The sequence below is a fragment of the Pteropus vampyrus genome, unplaced genomic scaffold, assembly GCF_000151845.1.
Source record: "Pteropus vampyrus isolate Shadow unplaced genomic scaffold, Pvam_2.0 Scaffold4, whole genome shotgun sequence".
NCBI lineage: Eukaryota > Metazoa > Chordata > Mammalia > Chiroptera > Pteropodidae > Pteropus > Pteropus vampyrus.
The window spans coordinates 17962390-17969256 of record NW_011888785.1 but is presented as its reverse complement, the minus strand read 5'-3'; positions in this window follow the sequence as shown (position 1 = coordinate 17969256).

Below are 6867 nucleotides of genomic sequence, written 5' to 3'. Positions count from 1 at the left end.
TGACATAATTTTCCAAGAACAAATCTTTTATCTCCTATTTAATTTTATTACTAGGTATTTTATTGTTTTTCATGTAATTTTAAGTGGGATCGTTTTCTTAATTTCTCTAATAGTTAATCATTGGTGTATAAAAATGCAACTGACCTCTGAATGTTAATTTTGTATCCTGCTACTTTACTGAATTTATTTATTAGTTCTAACAGTTTTTAGGGTTCTTTATAGTATCATGTCATCTGGATAGCTTTTATTTCTCTTTCTTGTTTGATTGCTGTACCTGGAACTTCCAATATTATGTGGAATAGAAGTGATGAAAGTAGGCATCCTTATCTTGTTTCTGATCTTAAGGAAAACGCTATTAGCCTTTCCCACTGGGTATAATGTGAGCTGTAGGTTTGTCATGTATGGCCTTTATTATGGAGATATGTTCTCTTTATTCTCACTTTGCTGAGAATTGTTATCATAAATGGATACTGAATTTCGTCAAATGATTTTTATGCATCTATTGATATGATCATATGATTTTTATCTTTCAATTCCTTAATGTGGTGTATCACATTAATTGATTTGCAGATATTAAACTAACTTTGCATTCCAGGAATAAATCCAACTTCATCATGGTGTACGTTATTTTTAACATATTGCTGAATTCTGTTTGCTAGTACTTCGTTGCAGATTTTTGCATCGATGTTCATCTGGGATATTGTCCTATAGTTTTCTTTTTTTTGTACTGTCTTTATCTGATTCTGAATCAGGGTAACAGTGGCTTCAAAAAAGAGTTAGGAAGACTTCCCTCTTCTTGAATTTTTTGGAATAGTTTGAGAAGGATAGGTGTTAATTCTTCTTTGAATGTTTGGTAAAATTCACCTATGAAGCCAAAAAACTTTGTTTTTTGAAAGTTTTTTGATTACTGATTCAATTTCATTCATGGTAATCGGTTGGTTCAGGTTTTCTGTTTCTTCTTGACTCAGTCTTGGGAGATTATGTTTCTAGGAATGTACCCATTTCTTCTAGATTGTCCAATTTGTTGACATATAATTGTTTATAGTATTTTCTTACAATCCTCGGCATTTCTGTGAAGTCAGTTGGTCACTTCTTCCATTTCATTTCTGATTTTACTTATTTGGGTCCTCTTCTTTTCTTGATGAGTCTGATTAAACATTTATCAATTTTGTTTATCCTTTTAAAGAACTACCTCTTGGTTTCATTGCTCTTCTGAATTGTTTTTCTAGACTCTACTTTGTTTATTTCTGTTCTGATTTCATTATTTCCTTCCTTCTACTCACTTTGGGCTTTGTTTGTTGTTCTTTTTCTAGTTCTTTTAAGTGTAAGGTTAAATCATTTATTTGAGTTTTTTCTCGTTTCTTGTGGTAGACCTTTATTGCTATGAATTTCCTTCAAAGGACTACTTTCTCCGTGTCCTATAGATTTTTGAGTTATGTTTTCATATTCTTTTGTCACCAGATATCTTTTGATTTCTTATTTGATCTCATTTCTTAACCCATTCATTGTATAGTAGCATGTCGTTTAGCCTCCATGTGTTTGCATATTTTCCAGGGTGTTTTTTTTTTTGTAATTGATTTCTAGTTTCATACCATTGTGGTTGGAGAAGACTCGATGATATGATTTCAGTCTTCTAAAATGTATTGAGACATTTTTTGTGGTCTAATATGTGGTCTATCCTAGAAAATGTTCCATGTGCACTTGAGAAGACTGTATATTCTGCTGCTTTGGGCTGCAATTAAATCCATCTGGTCTAGTGTGTCATTTAAGGCTGCTGTTTCCTTACTGATTTTCTGTCTAGAAGATCTGTCCATTGGTGTCAATGGGGTTTTAAAGTCTCCTGCTATGAGTGTATTACTGTCAATCTCTCCCTTTATGTCTGTCAATAATTGTTATATATATGTAGGTGCTCCTATGTTGGGTACATATATATTTACTAGGGTTATGTACTTTTGTTGTATTAGTCTATCATTATGTAATGCCTTTCTTTTTCTATTTTGTCTAAGTATTGCTACTATCTTTTTAAAGTCTATTTTGTCTAAGTATTGCTACTATCCTTTTTAATTTCCATTTTTATGTAATATATTTTTCCATTCCTTTACTTTCAATCTGTTTATGTCATTTAATCTCAGATGGGTCTCTTGTAGACAGCATATGTATAGGTCTTGATTTCTTATCCATTCAGCTACCCTATGCCTTTTGATTGGAATATTTAATCTATTTACATTTAAAGTGATTATTAAAAATACATATAAAAATAAAGTGATTATTGATAGGTACATAGTTATTGCCATTTTATTATTCATATTTACAGGGTTTTCCTCCTTCTTTTTTTTACAGAAATCCCCTTAATATTTCTTGTAATTCTGGCTTGTTGGTGATAAATTCCTTTAGCTTTTTCATGTCTGGGAAGCTCTTTATTTCATCTTCAATTTTAACTGATAGCCAACCAAGAGTAGTCTTGGTTGTATGTTCTTGTTTTTCATCACTTTAAATATATTGTGCCAATCCCTTCTGGCCTGCAAAATTTCTGTTGAAAAGTCTGCTGACATTTTTAAAGGAGTACCCTTGTAAGTAACTAGGTGCCTTTTTCTTACTGCTTTTAGGATTCTCTCTTTGTCTTCAAACTTTGGCATTTTAATGACAATGTGTCTTGGTATGGGCCTATTGGAGTCTCCCTTGTTTGGGACTCTGTGCTTCCTGACTTACATGTCTATATCCTTCACCAGGTTAGGGAAGTTTTCTGTCTTTATTTTTTCAAGTAGGTTCTCAATTCCTTGCTCTCTCTCTTCTCCTTCTGGAACCCTTATGATGCAGATGTTGGACAGTTGATGTTGTCCCAGAAGTCTCAAATTTTCCTTTTTTTTTTTTGCTCTTTTGATTAGGTATTTTCTGCTACCTTGTCTTCCAATCACTGATTAAGTCCTCTGCTTCATCTAATCTACTGTTGATTCCTTCTAGTATATTCATTTCAGTAATTGTTTTCTTCATTTCTGGTTGGTTCTTCTTTATGGTTTTTATGTCTTTTTTTATACTTGCTATTTCTCTGTTTATTGAGCATCTTTATTACTAGTATTTTGAACTTTTTCTCTGGTAGGTTGCTTGACTCTATTTCATTCAGTTTTTTTTATGGAGTTTTTTTCCTGTTTCATTTATAGCGTGTTTCTTTGTTTTCTCATTTTATTTGCCTCTTTGTGTTCATTTCTATGTATTAGGAAGATTCGACGTGTCTCCTAGCCTTGGCCAGTTGGCCATATGTACTATGTGTTCTGTGTGGCCTATTGGCTCATCTCCCTTATCACCTGTGCTATGGGTTCTGGTCATGTTTCTTGGATGGTTGCATTTGTCCTCTTGTTGTAGCTAAGCCTTGATTGCTGTTAGCACGTCACTGGATGGAATTGACTCCTGAGCTGATTGGTTGTGGAGACTGGCCACACCCACAGGGTATGAGCTGCTGTGTAGGGGCTGATTCCACAGAGTAGGATTTGCCCCAGCAGTCTCATGTATTTGTTGAGACCACCCTTTGGGTGTACTGCTTATGGGGCTAGTTATATGGTGTTCTGTTGTAGTCTAATGCCAGCCTTCAGGTGTGTTGGTTCTGTGGCCCTTTGAGAGGGGCTCTCATGTAAGCCAAGTTCGGTCACTGCCTTTGATTGCTCTGAGCTACCTGATAGGAGCTACAAAGTGATCCACAGATGGTTGTGCTGATTCTGGATATGGAGGCAAGTGATAGAGATGCACTGCAAACCAAGGTCAGTTACCTCCAGTACTGGATCTGGCAGCTTAACAAAAGGACCAATGCACCTCAAGGCCTAGGGCTGCCTGACAGCTGATCTTATGACTCTGCAGCTGGAAGAGCCTTTGGGTAGTATGTGAGTTGGGTGGGGTGGGGAGCCAGGGATTCACTAGGGTAAAGTGAACAAATTTCACCCCACCAATGCAGAGTCAGTTCTCATGCTAGGGCTGAATTGTGGCTTTCTGTTAAAGTTTCATTGCAGCAAGGCCAGCTACTGTTCTCTTCAGACTTCCATGATCCACCTAAGAGATACTGCAGCTTGGGCCGGCACCTGTGGCTTGCCACCAAAAGTCACCTCTGAAATGTGCAGAACACGTGTGCAGGCTGTGTGAGCTAAGGGCTGTCGTTAAATGTGTGGCCCAGGGAAAGCACAGAGTGTGGCTGGCTGCCCAGCCAATTTGTTGAGTCTCCCTGGTGGAGTGCCCCAGGGAGACACAGGGTAGAGCAGGCTGATCTCAGCAGGCCAGTGCAGCTTCAGAAATGGCCACATGAGGGTGGGGTTCAACTCAGAGAAGATGGCACCTAACTGTAGACTGTTCTGGAGTGGGGCACGACATAGGAGCAATGGTATCTGTCCTTCCAGTCCTCACCCTGGCACCACAGAACTCAGTCCTTCCCTATGTGTCTCTTTTGCCTCCCAAACCTCTGACCCTCCCCAAGAGCCCAGGGTGAGTGTCTGTGAGTGAGTGAGTCTGTGTGCAAGCCCTTTAATAGGATGTCTGGGTATGCAGGTTCCTTCCATCTCATCAACAGCCAGAGTCCCCACTGTTTTTTACAGTCAGATTTTGTGGGAATTCCTCTTCCCAGAACTGGAACCCTGGGCTGGAGAGCCCCTGTGTGGGGCTAGGGCCTCTCGTTTCTTCAGGGGGACCTCTGCAGCTACACACAGGTGCGGGACCAGCCTGCTTTGCATCTCTGCCCCTCCTACTGGTCTCGATGTGGCTTTTTATTTATGTCTTCAGGTGTATGTGTTATGATCAGCTAGACTTCAGGTGGTTTTTCCAAATTGTTTGTTTTATAATTAGGTTGTAATTTTAATGCATTTGTGGAAGGAGGTAAACCTGCTTTCACCTAGCCCGCCATTTTGACCCAAGTACTGAGATCCTATTCTCTGTTAATAGTTGTATGGATGTATGTCATTTTCCTCAACAACTGTTACAAATTGTCGCTTCTGTTAGAATGTAATTTAATATGTTTTTTATTAATCTATAAAACCTAACAAAGCCTAGATACATAGTAGTTGTTCAATAAACATCCACTGAATGAAATCACACAGTAGTTTCATTTTCACAATACTCAAGAGAGCCAACCTAGCAATGATTGTGGAGGAGGGCAGGATCATCGCTTGGGCTATTACACACATCTCATATTATATATCACTCTTCTATATTTATTATGTTATTACATCTGTGAAAAATCAGTCCTTGTATCTAAAATAATCAGTAGAACAAGAATTCAAATCATGACTATTTGATTTTATATCTGATTCAGTTGCCTATTCTATTTTACTTCACACACAAACATCTATTGTCTTTCCAAATTGTATTGATATTGATTGCAATTATTTTAATCTAGCGTATACTTTTCATGTTACTAACGTATTCTGAATCACATATGAGATTTACTTTCTTCTGACATTTCCATTAAGTTACGGCTTTGTATATTAGGCAATAGAAAGCATAACTAAAGAAACAAGTTGAAGTATCATCAGGTGAACAAGTTGAAGTTCTCAGGTGAACTTCTCTTTTAGCCACATGTCTATTTCCTTTAAACCCAAATTCCCAGACAATGGAATGTCCTATCCTTGTAGCAATTACCATAGACTTATTGCAATGCCTACTATATGCATGTTAAACAACAAAATGCAAATCTGACATATCAGAGAATCAGGAGAAGGTAGCCACTTAAGAAGAAAAACTTTATTTGCATAAGATGGATATCTATCAGATACTCTCCAGTATCATAATTAAAATTTTCATGTTCAAAGAAAGTTAAAAAGGACTAGATAGCAAATGTTTTGTAGAAGGAAATAGTCACCTATTTGAAGTACTTTAAATGGTAAAGTTTCACAAGTATCTAAAAAAATTACACAGAAAATACAAAATTATAAGTATTCACTTTTTGTTATAAAAATGAACATTTAGGTCAGTAGTTAAAGTGTTGAGCTTCTCCCCCCCCTCAAATAATAGTTAATTGATTTATTCATTATGGGATTCAAGTTTTCCAGCTTTTTTGCCAGAAAAATGTGAATGATTATTCATGTAGAACAGGGAATAGAGTAGGTTAAATAAGGACAAATACATAGGCAGTGATGCCCTCAATTTTTAAAGCACCGTTTTTTGTTTTTGTTGTTCTCTCTCTGCCTTACACTCTCTCTTTCTCCCTCCCCCTCTCTCTCTTTCTTACCTTTCACTCAGGACTTCTTATTATTCTTTTCTCAATGAAAAGGGCCATTCTAGCCTTATTAAGTGAAAATGTGACTGAGAGCAATAAAAAGGTCACCTATAATTCAGGCTACAAGTGATAAAAATTTAGGGGTTAAGATCAACAGAATCTGGGAGGAAAATTTTAAAAATAAGGATTAAACATGAGACTATTCAAAGAAGACCAGGTGCTGCCAATCACTGAGAAACAAATTGATGACCAGAAAATAAGATCAGATTAAGAAATACGAGGTTGGTAGGGCCTCCTCAGGCATAGGCAGGGGACATTGAAATATATTTTTAGCCGATTATGAAGAGTCTCAGGATGGATAACTCTGAAATCCTTTTACACTACATCACAATGTGTCACATATTCCTTGAGAAACTCAATTACCAAATATCCCAGACAACATGAGTAACTCTTATTGAAGTGAGAAAAACTTTGAAAGTGACATGAAATGCTAAATTGGCTTTCAGGGTTCAGAAAAGTATTTTATTAGTAGGCATAAACCCTGATTTTCTTCAATACGAGAAACTCATATCTGTAGACAAGTATCCGTTACCTGTGAAAGGCAGATTAAAAAAAAAGGTGTAAGATTGTTCTGAGCCCTTAAAATACGCACAAACATGAATTTTATTTATAATTAT